Here is a 17,939-nt window from a genome sequence, read left to right on the forward strand (position 1 = left end):
AGAGTTGACTTTTTCAAATGCCTTGATTCAAAATGTTTCTTTAACCAAGAAAAGGTGTTTAGATCAATGGGGAAGAGTTCAAGATATACCTCTTAAAGAAATGAGTGACATTTATGAACTTGCTACTTCTCTAGTTAAATGTTTTCAGCACTTTCCTGCATACCATTTTTAATCTGTCACAAGTGGAACTAATGCTTGAGATATTTGGCTCACAGGTCTCTGTAAGTGTAATGAAACTTATCACACTATCCGAAAAGGATCATGACCTGAGGCTAACAATTTCCAGATTGCCATGTCTGGGATACATTTTCTGGTTTTCAGTGATTTGTTCTTCCACTGATACTTCTATCACAGCTTTAGTTCATCAAGATTATAGACAGCATAGTGTATCTGGCATTCTTTGTCACTGTTCTTTGTGGATTCATTCTGAGCAAACTATTTACCAAGGAAGGCCTAACTGTAAGCCTGGTTGTCCTTATGCTGAGCAAGAGTGCGGAGTTATCCTTATTTATTTGACCTGCACTGATGCAGAGAGGCATTTCTGCAGTGTCTCAGAGGTCCTCAAAGGATGTTTATAGCATTGTGTCCAGTTATCCCATTTTTGTTATGGAGCCAACTGTCAGGAGCAATTCAGCTCACTCATCTCTATAGGTGTTGAAGGAAGCTCAAGGGCTATTTAGTGATTTGGAAGCAGTACAGACCCATGATCAAAGTTCACTTGGTAGGAAAAGGCCCTCACCAATTACAAAAGATGAGCCAAAGTAGGAAGCAACTCCTGCTAAGAAGTCTCAGATGAGGTTAAAGGATATGGTAACTCCAGCAATGAATCCCATCACCTTGGTGGAAAGCACCCCTGAGTCTGAAGGTAATTTTATAAGTGGAGGGAGATTAAAATTAAGTGTAATGGATAGGGGCAGTGGGTGGAAGAATATCTCGAGAGTTTATTAATTTCCTTCCTGATGAGGGTAGAGCCAGGATATTTGATATGACTCTAGAAAGAAATTTTGAAGATACCTTCCTGTTAGATTCTGGTCACCAGTAGGAGGTCCCTGGCCTAAATACCCTTAGTTGGTCAGGAGAATAGTGTTCATGTCCCCATACCTGCAAAATGGAAAACATTGTTGGATACAAATGTGAAATCCGTTCAGTATCCCAATGAACTGCCTCCAAATAAGTGACTTCCCCTACTATCCTGGGTCAGTAACTAAGGAATTTCAATCCTCACTACTGACTCCAGTGTGAGACCTTCACTTAAAGTGGAGTAATATTTCACAGTTTCCCCTACGAGCAAAACAGGAACACACTCTTTAACCTGGGACTTGCCTGTATACTTCTGTCCACCCCTAATGTAATTCCTTATTATATGATGTGTCCCAGTTTAAGACCTCTGATACACTCACACTTAATTAAATTAAATCTTGCACATCCAAACACTTCTGGGAAAATCTGACACAGATTTCCAGCTGTGTCTCTTCCTCAAAATAACATGGAAATGGGCTGCCACCAATCAGAGCATCTACATGCCCCTTAAAGGGGGTGTCCAATTATTAAAAATTAGATATCAAAACAAATGATAGCATATAACCTAAAGCAGCCAGGCTTTCGGAGTGGCCTGGGAATTATCAAAGCAGGTAAAAGCACTCTCAGATCACTAAAGAATACACTAATTGACCAGCCACAATGTAAATAATGAGCAAAATGATTAAAAATGTAAAATAGTAATTTCAGTAAACAAAACAGAATTCAGTCACCAGGAAAATGAAATTAATACTGAGGGATAGAAATCCAAAATTCAGAAAAACTCTGACTGATTAGCTGTAAATTCCGATCTGACTAAAGAACACTGTCCCTGATCTAAACTAATATTACAACAGAGCAAAGTCAGGCTAACAGTTCTTGGTGAATCCTTTGGATATTCACTGCTCAGTATAACTGTGAATTGGGAACTCAACTCACTCAACTGAACTATTAATACAACTGAACTATGAATTAAACTCAACTCAACTGTTCTGTTCAAACTGTCTTCAGCAGGCTCTTTTATACGCTAGGTTAACTGTCTTAACTGCCCCATTTCTTATTTTCATTTCACTGTTTGAAAATAAGCAAACAGCTGTTTATTTAAGTTCCTTCCTGTCTTTGTCTCTAACACTAAACACAGGGCATCTGAACACATTCTGATGACATCATCTGTAGATTAGCTGACTGAGACAGTCTGCATTTAGAATCTTCTGTACAAACATGTGCAGTTAGACATGTAACAAAACACTGTTCAACTGTACTTCCTGTACAAAAAGAGAATTAAACATGTAAGAATTTATTTACAATACCATATTTAGTCATGCCGGAATAATACTCAGATTATTCTGAAATTATGTACAAAACTTCAGCCAGACATGGTAACACAGATGGCAGTGTCTAATTTCTTCACAATTGATATTAACATCACTCAGTTTCTACCTCTGTTGGTCATTATAAATGCAGCCAGTGTGATATCCATGGTTCATACAACACAGCTTATGTCCCAGCAGACACTAAAGAAAAAAATCCTTAGAGGGATTTTGTAGACATATTTAATTTAGTCAACATGGAAGGAATTCTCGTATAACAGATGCTGAGAATACTGGGGTGAAAGATTTGGCTGCAGCTTTAGCAGCCATCGGAAAAGAGCCTCAGGCAAGGCAGTGGTTAGAACCTGGGACACTTGGGCTTTAGGTTTCATGTATTCATGGGCATTATCCTTGAGAAAGGAGCCCAGTCAGGCTTTTCTACTATTTGCATATTTCTTGGCCATTAGGGAAGCTCACCACATTAAGGAAGGCAAAGCCTGGTCATTGTACGATCAGAGATTTAGGGAATTAAGGGTCATGGACAAAACTATAAGGTGGGATCAAAAACATCCATATATTTGGTTGATCAGCCTAATACCCCTGTGAAAAAATCCTTCATTAGAAGCCAAGGAGGAGGATAATTTTTTTGGGCTTTCAAAAATGGAAGGTGTTATTGATCGTCTTGTAAATTTGCCCATGCTCCTCATATGAAAAGGCTCACTCAGCTAGCTGCTAGATGTTTGTCTAAATCAGGCTTCTTCACATATAGCAATGTTTCCCTTCATCAAGAAAATAGTTCATCCTTGCCACAGGATAACCAATTCAAGGGTAAACTGCATTTTCGTAGCCACAGATTTACCACATCAGGGGGACAAGCTTGACCCAATGCTTTCCCACTCTCCAGTCAAACTAGATACATTTGTTTAATTGCTGTCAGGTTACCCTGACAGTGAAAAAGCCACATTTATTATCAAAGGTTTTCAAAAGGGTTTTAAAATCAGTTCTTCAGAGCTGCTTGATTCTAGGCTATTTAAAAATCTTTCCTCTATGAAGGGTAAGGAAGACATAGCAGCCTGATTAATTGCAAAGGGAGTCTTAGTAGGCAGAGTAGTTCCTTCAAAATTTTCCCCTATAGGTTTCATCCATAAAAAGGAAGAGCTGGACTATAGGCTTATTCATCAGCTTTCATACCATGTGGAACTGTCAGTTAATGAATTCAATGATAAGTACCAATCCAGGGTACATTACACTTCTCTGGAGCAGGCGGAAAAAATAATTTTGAAGTCCACAGATATTTGGCTGTGTAAGCTAGACATAGAGGCTGCATTTTGCTTGCTTCCTATCAGGAAGGAGTACTGGTGCATGTTAGGTTTTCAGGTGGACGGTAAATTCTTCTTTGATATGGCAATGCCCATGTGCAGCGTGGTGGCTTGTGCTACCTTTGAAACTTTTAGCTCAGCCCTACATTGGTGCTGACAACAGAGGGTGCCCCAGCAATCAGCGGTTCACTATCTGGATGATTTCTTTATAGTGGGTGAAGGCAAAGAAGGGGTCCTGGAACTTTGTGGCAAGCTTCGGGGCATCTTTGACTGGGGTTAAGTTGGAGGGGCCAATTTAAGAATTAAAACTTTTAGGATTATTAGTTGACATTCCAGCAAAGTCCAGCAGACAGGGTTGACCACCTCAAACACGCAATCATGAAATTTTTAGGTGAGCAAAAGGTTCAGATAGGGGAAGTCATGCAGCTGAATGACTTGTTGAATGTTGCCTGCAGAACCATAGTCCCAGGCAAAACCTATTTCTGTATCTAATTTAATAAAAGGTAACAAAACCCAAACACCATAGGGTGTGTTAAACACAGAGTTAAAAAGGACCTTTGCCTATGATATACCTTTTTGAACCAATTTGTCACTTTGACAGTTCCTCTGGGTCTAGTCCAAAAACCTCCAGTTATTCACAGACATGGCAGCAAGCACCAATATGGTGGGCATTTTGCAGGGAGTTGGTTCACTGCTGAATGGCCTGAGTATTGCTTGGCTGATAGTAGAAAGCATCACCTTCTTAGAGATTTTTCCTATTTGGGTTGCTACTATGGTGTTGAGGGGCCATTTGCAAAATAGCAGAATTTTCTTCTGCTCGGACAAACTTGCTGTAGTCCATGCACTGAATAAGTAGTCATCTTGGTCCAAATGGATGCACTGTGTAATTAGGTTGATAGTTTTGTTGAGTTTTCAGATTAATTTAACTTTTTTTCAGCATTCACATTCCAGGTCACAGCAGTAGACTAGGTAAATGTTTGTCCCATTTACAGTTTACCAGGTTTCATCAGTTGGCCCCAGCTGAGGAACTTTTGAGAGCAGTCAGCTCAGACTACTAAAAGAGCATACTTTTAATCAGTCCAAACATTTAAGGCTTTTTACAAATTCCTGCCCCAGAACCAGAGGTGCTGGGGTCTGTCATCGGTAGTGCAGTGTTTGGGGCACAGATTCACCCAATGCCATGTGAGTACATTTTGCAGCATTAGGATTGTTGGCATGCCTGCTTGGGTTAAAGAACTGTTCTATCCACTGGAGGATAAGTAGAATTCTTAAGGGGTGGGATAATGCTAAGGGGGGGCTCAGTGGATTCCAGAAACCAATAGGTCACCATCTCCTAACTACCATACTACCATAATCAAGAGGGTTTTCTTGTCAGCCCCTGATTTCTATACCTTTACCATTTGGGGCAACTTTGATAACCATGCCTGTATGCAGGGGATTTCCATGTTAGCAAATGATTAACATTTCTGTGTTGGGAAAATGTGATTATACACAAAGATTTCCATTGATATGGGAGGGGAAGTCTAAAATTGATTAGGCAGATAAAGGACATCAATTCTGCTTTGATAATTTAAATATTACAGTTATTTGCCCAGCCAATTGGTTCAATTTGTTGTATAATTTACTTCCCAAGGAGAGGCAGGTTGGATTTTTGCTCGCTTCAGCTGTAGGTAGACCATTTAGACTAGCTAAGGCTAATGCTTTGTCGGCTAAAGCCCTTTCATTATAAGGGCTAGCTTCTCAGGGGTACTCTTCACATTCTTTTCTCACTGGGCACAAATCTGAGCTAGCGATGGAGGGTCATTCTACCAAGGTGCTGAAAAGAACTGGAAGGCGGTTGTCTGATGCCTGTTTATCTTGTATTTGGCAATAATACTGTAGTTTTGTGTTAAAGGGAAGAAACGTCTCTGGATCCTGGGACATTCTTTCATCCCTATCAAGCGTTATTTCATACAGCAGGGTGTCAAGGTCATTAGAACACAGTCATTGTTTTGTTTTTTCTGGACTGTATTGGTTCCAGTTTTGTGAGGTTTGGTGCCAGTTGTAAGAAAACAAAAGGTTAGCCAGGGCATCGGTTATTTGTCTGAGGGGAGGGTGACCTAACTGTAGTCCCTACAAATCCTATTAGAATAATTTTTTTGGCTCTCCTCAGTCTACATTTTGTTGTATCCTGATTTGGTTTTGTTTTGATCCTTGATTATGTTGAGGCTCCAGTTGCCAGGAACCAGGAGGAATACAATTATCAAAGTATTCAGATTATTTATCAACTTCAGAATGTCTAGAGCAGTCATACAAATTGGTGTACAAGTTATTGAACACAAGGATCTGGCTAAGCCTGTCAGAGACTTTTATAACCCTGATGGAGTCTACCTCACTGCATGGATTTTGATTTATTCAGTCTGGACATTATTTTATCAGTTGAGGACTTTTTCAAAGATACATTTGATATCAGATCTGCTATGTGACATCAAATAAACTCTGGGGAGTGGCCTTGGGGGGGGGCAGCATGGCCTGCATCCCTGTTGGTGGCGTCATTGCAACTTTCCCCCATTGTGTTTCACCTTGTTGTATTTCAACAGCCTCTCCAGGGTGGTCAGGTTGGTTTGAGTATTAAGCTTTAGACAAGGCAAGTGGTCCTTGAGCTGGGAGGCAAGCCCAAAAGGTGTTTGTAAGTGGGGCTGAGGCAACTTAGGTTACACACCAGGACCCCAAAGTGTAGCGAGAATAGGCTCGGTTACACCAAATGGCAATAGTTGCAAAGGTTTACAGGCTATGCTATGATGGGTTTGAGCTTACTTTAGTAATGATTTGGTTCTGGCATCAGTAATTTTGTCTATTTATTCAATAAAATGGTTGCCTAGGCAGAGGTGGTATTTTCATTGACTTGTCTTTAGAGGAAAACTCTAATTAGTATTACACAGTGTTTGCTTCTAGAACATTATCAACTTACTAACTGAAAAATCAAAGGCAAAAGCAGAAAAAAAGATGTGAATGAGACACATGCCAATGTACAATGAGCAAGTATGGCAATTTGCGCAAAGAGTTAAGGCTGTGAGTTATAGTTCTTCTGGTATAGGGTTTGATTCCCTTATCCTTCATTTGCCTACTGTGTAACCTTCAGCAAGTCACTTAACCAGACACTTCTTAAAGAAAAGTGATAATCTGGGGTAGGCTCTTCAATGGTTCCCTTGATTATGAAGCCTAGTAACTACCTATGTTCCTGTTAACCTATGAGCACGTGTAATAATGATTAAAGATTTCCTGTATTAAAACCCTTAACAGTTTTCCTAGCATTGCACCTCCAGTCCTTACATTCATAATGCTTTCCATAACATTGGCAGTTTACACACATGTTTTATCAAACATTTATGGTGCCCTCTGTCTTCTTTATATATGACTGAATTATGTAGCTAAAACTTTTGTTTAATGAAGTAGTGGGTTTCACTGGCATACTGGAAGCAGGAAATATTATGTTCATGACTGAGAGTTGGTCCTCTGTTTATGCAAGTTACATTGTAATACCTGAAGCAACAGACACAACACTGTAGCATTTGCACCACATTAGCATGCTGCTTGTGTGAATGTCATCTGCTTGCTGCTGATACAGATACACACATGGACGTATGGCCACACATGCACAGAAACAGAGACATCAATGGCAGTCAGATCCAGTCATGTAATACAGTATCCCTTCACTAAAAACACATACACTTTCCAGATTTGTGTGAGCATAAAGGCAGATCAACAGTTAATTAATGCTTTATGAAGTACTAGAACGGTATCAAATGGTATCATGTATTAACCGACATATTCTTTCAAAGGCAAGTTTGCATTACTCATTAGCACTCCCCCATCCACCAAATGAAAGACCACACATATATAAATATATATATATATATATATATATATATATATATATAGAAGGTCATATCCAAAGCTTTGGCTAGCTCACCTTGTCAAAAATGCAGTGCAGATACAAATCATTTAACCCTAAACAATTCCTCCATCTTGTCTTGGTGGTACATGATGCCTACACACAGGCAGTTTGATGATCACAGAATGAGTAAATCAGACAAAATGGAGGCCAACTTAAACAGAATTGCTATTACAGGTAAACACGGCCTAAAATGAACTGTGGTTCTCAGCTGAAGTGCCACTAAAATGATCAGTCAAGGTTTCTAAACTACTAGGTCTTCACTTTTTTAGTTGATTAAGTTTGACTGACCATATCACAATGAACAAAAGAAATAATAGTAAATTGCAGCTAAAACTCAGAGCTAACATCAGGGATATCAGTGTCATGTACTTGATAGCATATCAACTGTGAACGCAAAGGGTTTGGATTCATCTGCTCTGAAGGGTCTGTGGTCATACTTGAAATAAGTTTGTGTGTGTAATGCATAAAGGCATGTTGTAATGATGGTGTGCTGCTCTTTAAATGTGACATCACACTGATATCCCTTTAGGAATGTTGTAATGATGAAGTGTGCTGCTCTTTACATGTGACATCACACTGATATCCCTTTAGGAATGTTGTAATGATGAAGTGTGCTGCTCTTTACATGTGACATCACACTGATGTCCCTTTAGGAATGTTGTAATGATGAAGTGTGCTGCTCTTTACATGTGACATCACACTGATATCCCTTTAGAAATGTTGTAATGATGAAGTGTGCTGTTCTTTACATGTGGTATCACACTGATATCCCTTCTGTTAGTTTTCTTACTGGTGTCATCCCTTTGAGTACAATGGAGGAAGTAATAGAACCCGAAGTATTATTTACAGGAAAAAAGTCTCCTGCATTTTTGGTTAGCAAATTCTTTCTTTAAAATTGGTGCCAGCATTTTTATGGTTGCTGTCACTAGTGATATGAAAATCACTGTAGGAATACGATTTTTTTTTAATGAGGTGCTAATAAATGCCAGTTTTTATTTTACTTTTATTTATTTATTTTTTATGTATTTATTTATTCATTTGCATTTGTTTACCAGGGTGGTCCAGCTGGGCCAGAAGTGTCCATTTTCAGTGAAGCCCCGGGGAGAAAAGCTGCATACATAAGACATTTCACATACAATACAGAATTTACATTAATAAAGACATTTAGTACATATTATTGGCAGCTTATACAGTTGGTGAAAAAAATAGTACATAAGTAATTGTTCTCAAATCAAAGATATTATACAAGCAACACAGAGTATATACATGAGAACACTCCATATGAGTAGTTTTCAGCTACCAGATTTTATATAGGACACTTCATGAAGTGGATGCAAAGCAGATATAGGAATTAATTAGAGACTAGGTATTTAAACTTTTCACACGTTTAGGAGGTGTAATAGCTGCTTGATAGGCTATATGAGTCCTGTTGCAGGAATCAGCAAAGTTGGTGGATATTGTTGCAGATATAAGTGGTGGTATGCTATTGAGGTAAGCTGCAAGAGTACCTAAATGTCTTGCCAGGTTCAGTGGTAGGTCTATAAGGGTTAGGAAGAGAAGGACGTAGACAGGAGGGGTCAGTGGTAGGACAATGAGGGTTAGTAGAAGAGGGAAGTGGACGGGATGGAGAGGCAGAGTAAGTAAAAAGATGTGTGGATGTGAAAGGAGGATACTAGAGTAGTGGAGTGGGGGTGAAAAGAGTTGTGATGGTTGAAGTTAGGTTATATGAGATGTGGTGTTAGCAGCAAAGATGAGGAGAGGTGTTGCTTCATAAATGTCTTGAAGAGGGTTACTGACCAGGTGGATCTAAGTGTTGGGGAGAGGGAGTTCCAAAGTTTTGTGATGGTAAAGGAGTAAAGCATCTGGTCAGTCGAAAGTTTGGGTTTTTCTACATTTAAGAGCAGTTGGTTGTTGGATCGGAGTGGTCTGTTAAGATGGTATAAAGTAAGTATAGAAGATAGAGCAGGGCACATGGATGGATTATGAATGAGTTTGTGAGCTGTAGTTAGTTGGATAAAGGTGAGATAGCTGGGGAGTTCAAGCCATTTTAGGTTGCGTAATGATAAGCAGTGGTGGGATGAGTCAGAAGCATTAGTTATAAACTTAGTAATTTTGTTGTAGCATGAGTCTAGTTTGGACTTTAGAGAGGACTGAATGTTGGTGAGGAGGGGGGCACCATATAAAAGAGAGAGTAATAGAAAAGAAGAGGCAAGGTAAAGTTGAGCTGATGCACTGAGTAGATGTTTGTGTCGGTAGAGAGTGCCAAGCTTTTGATGTGTCTTTTTGACATTGGACTGGATGTGCAGGTCGAATATGAGATTTATGCCTATGATGACACCTAGGAGTTTTGTGCTAGGTACAGTGTCGATGATGGTACTATTTAGGGATTGAATGGTGAAGTTCTGTTTCTGTAGGGATGTGGAATTTTTGGGGGCAAAGATTACTAGTTTGGTTTTGTTGGGGTTCAAAGCAAGATGATTATTAGACATCCACATTTCAGTGGAGGTGAGGGCATTTTGGGTGAGTTGGTGTAGTTCTGAGGAGTTGTTTGCTGTGCAGATGATAGTGGAGTCATCTGCGTACAGAATGACTGAGCCTCGAGAGAGTGCAGTGTGGAAGTTATTGATAAATATGCTAAACAGTAGTGGGCCTAAAATGGAGCCTTGAGGAAAACCAGTGATGGCGTTTAGGAAAGAGAAGTAAGAGTTCTGCCCTTTACTTGATTGTTGCCTGTTAGTGAGGTAATTCGTGAACCAGTTTAGAGTCTGAGGTGAGGTACCTATGTTAGAGGGTTTTGTTAGAAGGAGAGAGTGTGATATAGTATCGAAAGTTTTAGAAAGATCAAGAAATAGTGAAGATAAGATTTTACCATCATCTTTTACCAGCATCATGGGCTTGGTTGACAGTGTCCATGAAGGATATGAGGGCAGTGGTGGTACTATGTCCTGGCCTAAATCCGTGTTGGGTGGGGGACAGGATGTGGTTGTGATTGTGAAGTTGAGAATGAATACATTTTTCCAGAATCTTAGAGATGACTGATAGTATAGCAATGGGGTGGAAGTTGGTGGTGTCTATGTTGGGGCCCCCCCTTGTATAGAGGAGGATATAAGCTTTTTTCCCAGATGATGGGCATATAGGATTCTTGGATAGAGCTGTTGAGAAGTATACTGATAGGGTAAGTGATTGAATTTGCTGAGATTTGCAGGTATTTGGCGGGTATATTATCAGGGGCATTTGTGCATGGTTTGAGTTTTACAAGCAAGTTTTTGATAGTCAAGGTGGGTATAGCTGACAGAGTAAAGTTGAGAATAAGGGGTGTACTGGTGTTAGCTGTGGAGGGGTCTGTGATGGACAAGTTGGTCTGGGGAAAGTTAGCGGTTAGATTGGCTATAGTATCTATGAAATTGAAGTTGAAGGTTGCAGCAATTTCTATGGGTGTTTCATTTGGGTCTGGGCAAGGATTATTACTAGAGTCTGGGTTTAATAAAGAGTTGAGAGGGCTCCAGAATTTCTTTGGGTTTTGCTTGTATTGATTTTGTAATGTAAGGTAGTGTTATTTTTTCTTTTGCAGTACTAGGCACTTAACCTGGTTTCGGAGCTGTTTGTATTGGGCGAGGTCAGATTTATTTTTGCCAGATTTTTCATGATTTGTCCCTGCGTTTCATGAGATCCTCAGTGGATCATGTTAGCCAGCTGGCATGTTTGGTCTTTATTCTCTTTTGTCTAAGGGGAGTGAGATTGTTTAATAATCTGCGGAAGGTTGATTTGAAGAACTCAACTGCCTCATCAAGGGGAAGTGATTTTAGTGCATCCCAGTTAATGCTAAGCAAACTTTGGTTAAAGTTAGATGGACAGAACTTAGTTTCATCTCTGCTAACCATGTACTGATGTTTATTAATTGTTATGGTACATTCACATTGTATAAAGGCCGGAAAGTGGTCATTTATACTATTGGAGAATGTACCAGCAGATGTGATCTTATTTGGGTCGGACATTAAAATCCAGTCTAAGACTGAGCCATTAGTATTAATTTTATTAGGCCTGGTTATGGTGTTAACTAGCTGGGTGAACTTATATAGATTGATATTGCAGTTAGAGTGGTGTGGGGATATGTCTAGCCAGTTGATATTTATGTTTCCCAGTATAATAGTATCTTTTTTTATGTTAGTAGATGCCCAGGCAAGGATATCCTCAAGAACTGGGGTGTTATTGCCCAGGGGAATGTAAATGACTATCACACAGAGGTTTTTGCAATTATTCATTTTAAGAAAGAAACTAGATGCTTGGCTGTGGAGAACTATGGATTGGGTTTTATATATGGGAAAATAGTGAAAGACATGGGGTATAATAGAGAGATGCCTTCACCTTTTTTTCAGGGACTGTCTGTCCTAAGACAGGAGAAATCTCAGGGAAGGAATTCTGCATCCTTAATATAGGGTTTTAGCCATGTTTCAGTTGAGGAAATAATATCAGGTTTGTTGTGTTCTATCCATGCATGGAAGTCAGGTATTTTATTTCTAATACTGTGTAGGTTAATTGTAATGAAGTTTATTGATTTATGGGAGTTGGGGGGTTGCAGAGGATAGGAGATGGGACCCGGGTTGGGATGTACATCCCCGCATAGTGATAGGTTTGTTACAGGATATGGGAGAGTAGTTTATTCTAGTTTCCATTTTACTTTGATTGGATAATTTAGAGAGAACATATTATTATTGTGGTGATGGTGGGGGAGGATTTTTTTCTCTGGTACATAATAATATGCTTGTGTTGTAAAGGCTGTCTGAAATTTGTGAGAAGGAAGTGGTGTGTTCAGACTGTATGGGGAGAGAGGATAATGGGCAGTAGGAGGAAGAGGTAGAAGAACGATGTAGAGAGGTTAGATATAGTAGGATATTAAAAGAGAATGATAATGTAAGTAGAGTAGTGATAGTAGGGATGAACATTGTAGTATGGGATGTGTGTGACTAAAGGAGTGAGATTTAGTGTGCAATAGTGAAATGTGGTGGTGAAGAAGAGGTTGAACTGATGGGGTAATGATGAGGTGAGTTAAGATGTTGGGTACGTGAGGGTTTGGTTGGTGGTGTGGCTAATGGTGCAATGTGAGGGGAAGTGAAGATGTGTGGCTAGTGGTGTAATAAAAGGGGATAATTGGGTGGTGGGGTAGGGAGAGGAGCTAGAGTAATTATAAATGTAATTGATGTGGGGGTGGTTGGGAAAGGGGGTTAGGGTAGGGGAGCAGAGTGAGGCCGAGCGCAGTGAGGGCGAACAGAGCAGGTTGAAACCATCAGTAAGGTAGGAAATCTGGAAGGGGAGAAAATGGTCTAAGCATTTAAAGATGGCACCGCAGCTCAGGGGAGGAATAAGTTAACTCTCAAGATGAAGAGGGAGGGAATAGACATGATTGTCAGAGCTGGGAAGCTTACAATAAGATTATGTTAGGAGGTGGGGACTAAGAGCCAGGGCTTGGAGAAAACTGTGAGAAAACAGGTTTGACAGGGCTAGGAAACTTACAATAGAATTATGTTAGGAGAACAAGAAAAGGTGGAAGGCTATGAACCAGCACTTGGAGAAAGCTGTGAGAAGAGAAAAACAATCAATCAGCTAGCCCAGGTCAGTACCTAACAGCATCTGTTTATTTATGTGAACTCAAAAACAGATTTAGTAGAGCATCAGGGAAGTAGAATATAAAATAAATGCAAAGCTTTGGGAAACTGTATATATTTGTTATAATAAATGGGAGAATAAAATATAAGAATATAAAATAAATGTAATATACAAGGTAAATAAAATATAAGACTATAAAATAAATGCAAAGCTTTTGAAAAATATATATATTTGTTACAATAAATGGGAGGAAAAAGGGGCGGGGGTCCAGTAGTGTGCACAGCAGAAGAAGGCTTCCTATCATGTAGTCAAACTTTTACAAGTTCGAACATCATATGGTCGAGACCATAAGTTTGAATTTGTAAAAGTTTGAGCGTTTGAATGGAAATTTCCATAAGCTGAGGTTTTCATTTTGTTCAATGGGGTGCGATCTCGGAGTTGGTATATTTAAGTAGCAGGGAGTGTAGGGGTGCAGTTTATTTTGTTTCCTTTTTTTTTTTTTTATCCATAGTCGAAGTTTTGTAACTTCGAACATAATGTTACAAACATTACATGTTCAAAGTTATAAGACTTCGACTATGTGATATAGACCTGCAGTAGACTCAGTAGGAGTATCACAGAGAAAAGATTATAATAGACCTACACTGCTCATAGTCTGTTGATAAAGGAAGAACGTGCAGTAGGTTTTATTGGTTTGTACTGGGTTCTGCTCCCTGGGTTCTTGTATGCAGGTAGTTGCTTCAGGTTTTTTTTTTTTGTTTTGTTTTGTTTTTGTTGGACCTTTAAATGTGTTTAAGGGAACTGCTGACAGTCTGTTGATAAAGGTAGGACTTTTATTAACTTTCTTTTATCCAACTCAGTCCCACTAGGCCTGTCGTCTGGTTTTAGGGGAAAACAGATTTGGATTTTCTTTACAGCACCTGAAATGTGTCCAGGATACCTAGGAAAATCACCCTAATCTTTTTAACAAGTAACATCTTAATATCCACCTATGCTGCAGCCAGCTGAGACTGACAGCTCCATAGTTTAATATTTCATCCACCTACAGTGGTCATTCTTTGGTACCTTTAATGACACTTTTAATAGCACTGCTTTCTCCCAAGGGAATAAATTGAAAGTAACAAAAATTTGCACAAAAGATACTGCCGTTTGCAAAATTATGATTCATGAAGTTTATAGACTGTCTGTGAATTGCAGATAGGTGTTTTCTTTAAAGAAAATAGCAATTAAATTGAAAGGAAAAACAGAATGGATTCACACTTATATGGCAGGAGGTCAAAATATGAATATCTTAAAAGTTTACTGGGTCTGTTTTTGTGTTTCAGTGATATTGTTGTAGATCTTACGGTTTTCATTTCACTTCTGTAGTAGTCAAAAGGATATTATTTTTCTTTACTGACCAAGTGGGTCATAAATCAGTATAGCTGCCCGTGCTAGTCAGACCCATGATACAGGTACCCTATTTGGAGTGGGCCAACAAAATATATTTTAAACCTTTAATGCAACATGGTTTCCTACATTTAAAAATACTACTTTTGACATTTAGTTAGGCATTCAGTAATTCTATTACTTTCACTTAATCAACCTAATTATTATTCATCATTACTTAGAAGCCTGTATTCTCTAGACTGCCTATGACAGCTCCTTTTTCAGTTTCTCTCACTAACAGACCTCTGGGATTCACTTGATTATTATACACATTTAAAGGGAAATAAAAGACAAAGCAGAACTTTGAAGACCACCTTAGGGAATGGAGCAAAGCAGACTTTATTGACAGTCATCCTTTTATTTGGAGGAGATAGCTATCTTATTTTCCTTGCTGTATTTACACAGGTAATATTAATCTGATAGCTCTAAAGTGAAACAGTATTTTATATAAAAACAATGAATCTGATAGCTCTAAAGTGAAACAGTATTTTATATAAAACAATGAATTAGAAAAAAGAAGAGCTCAAGTGATTCCTCTTATGAAATACAAATTAAAAAAAGTATGCATACATTACTGAAACCAGGTTATAATAACTTTAGACAGAAATGATTAGATTTTTTTCTTCTGAGTATATGCTGTCTATTTAACATGTTTGTTACAACATATAAAGTTAAGAGGCTAAGAAGCAGCATACATTCTGCCAACTGCAAGAGGGGAAATAAAATTTTCTGTGTAGAAATGAATTTTGCTGTTGGGTTTTAATTTATATGCATATCAATTAAGCGACACTGCTGTGCAAAAAGAGATTCAGCATTCATGGCTTTCCAATTTGTAAGGAACTGTTATGCTCAAGTGTAAACTGCTAGTGGGAAAAGTCCATGAGAGTGTTGATACTCTGAAACTGAGATGCAGTTCTCTTGTGTGACATATACTAGTGAGCATGTGTAGTTACTGGGCAAAAATGTTCTTGACTGGTAAGGTAGCATTTATTTCAGACTTACTCATTTCATTCTTTGTTTTCAAAAGTGATTATCGGGTTATTAAACTGAAATGTCAAGTACACTAGTAATAGTATATAACAGTATATTATTATCGTAAATACCCTCACCTATTTCTGAAACATGCTCGTTTGTAATGTTCTCATTTGTAATCATTTACATGTTACATTTCCATGCTAGCAACCTGAATCTCTTAAAGTTTAATGAACCAGTATAAAATATTCCACCTGTAATTTCCATAAATGAATGATGCTATACAAATTAGTTTAATGTAAGGGATATTTGATTTTAGCTCATATGTTTCAATTTAGAGTGCTAGCTTTGCTGGAAAAAGTAGCAGCTATGCATGTGAACTTAATTACCATTTTTGATACCTTTGAAACTCACATATGAAGTCAACATTTTTCCCTTATGATACAATATATTACCACTGAATAATCATAGCCTCATCTGAAAATGACAATCACAACTGCACGCAGACAGGTGCAGGTAGCATCATTCACATAGAAGATTTCATTTTTCTCAATACATGTGTGCATTAAGCTTCGTCATAAACACATGGTGCAAAACTGAGCATACATAGTGACTATCTCTGTAGCACAAGGTGTAAGGGCAGTCACCATGAGTAAATAATGCAGCCTACTAAGGGTTCGAATCCAGCTACAACATACATTTTAATTGGTCATTGTAATGACGTCTGCTGGTCTCATAGCCTGCGGTTCAATAATTACAAACAAATCACTGAACAACCCACTTAACAATAACTCCTTAACCTTACATAATAAAAGGTCAGTTTGTGTATATATCTTTGTGAGTACTATCCAACCTGCAGTTTACTTGCATAATTAAAAACTTGTGTTAAATAACAGCCAACTGACTTTTATTTTACATTTATTGGCTGGGATAGTTTGACAGGGCTAATAACACCTTTTCATTGGACTTCTTATGAGAAAAACTCCATTAAGTCAGCATACAACTGAATATATATGTGGGTACAATTGTCCATTCTCAGTTAAATCATTGCTACATGGTTATAAATATTAGACACTAGTTATATACAATATATAACAGTAATAAACAATAAAAACATGTTGCCTACTGGAAAAAGAAAGAGACAAATTTAGAAGTGAATAATTTTAGGGAAGGGCATATGAATTTGTAGACAGAGAAGAACAGGAGCAAAAGGACTATATAGAGAGATATCAAGAGTCTGTAAGGCTATATGGAAGGTAGAAAGAGTTTATATAAGTGAGGATACATTCGCAAGAGAGAAAATTCTGCCTGGGAGCTGTAGAGTAGTTAATTGTACGTTATCCATTTGGGTATTGCTGGTGGTCTTATAAACAACTCAATTCTATCACAGGTATAAGAAAAAAAGTCTTAATACATTTACTGAATGTAACAATAGCCAACTGAAGTATCAGAGTGCTGTGCTTAACAAGAAAAAAGTAATGAAACCTCTGCTACAGATCCCCCAACATGCCCCAAGATTCTCACTACACCTTCCTAAACATACTGGAAAATATTAAGATAGAACCAAACACCGTAATACTAGGTGATTTTAACTACCCTGCCATTAACTGGGAAAACTACTCGTGTACCAACACCTTTGCCTAATGGTTCTTGGAATTCATAAATTCCAACGCCCTGGATCAACTAATCCATAGTCCCACCAGGGGCTCCAGTATCCTAGACCTGGTCATTACCAACATGGGAAATCGATGCTCCACACCTATGGTCACCCCCTCGTTAGTCAGATCTGACCATAAGCTAATCACCCTTAACATCCACATCCCACCCCCATCCCCCAGTAAGGAAACCTCCATAAAAAATGTCTCAAAAGCCAACTTCATGCTACTCAAGTCAGAAGTGACAAAGTTCATGACACCCATGCAGACTGGAGCTGAAAGTTCAACTGCTGAATCCTACACTAAGGCACTGTACGAGCACATCCACTCCTGCATGAATTGTGCCACTCCACATAGAACCAAGATGTTCTCCAAAAAAGGAAGCCAATCTGGTGGTCCCCTGCCATAAACAAACTATACAACAGATGGAAGAAACTGTTGCAGAAAAGAGGAAAATCCCAGAATGCAAAAAACTCCCTTACCAGCCTTAGTAAGAAGCTGAGATCCCTCATAAAATATTCCAAAGCAAGTTAGGAAAATAAAATTGCAAAACACACTAACCTCACCTAAACACGCTGTTCAAACTCAGCTTCTCCACAGGCTATGTACCCATAGAGTGGTGCACAGCAACGGTTATTCTGCTCTACAAAGGTGGAGCCACAACAGACCCTGGAAACTATTGCCCTACAAGCCTGAC

The sequence above is a fragment of the Protopterus annectens genome, chromosome 10.part0, assembly GCF_019279795.1.
Source record: "Protopterus annectens isolate FY-2018-M chromosome 10.part0, PAN1.0, whole genome shotgun sequence".
NCBI lineage: Eukaryota > Metazoa > Chordata > Ceratodontiformes > Protopteridae > Protopterus > Protopterus annectens.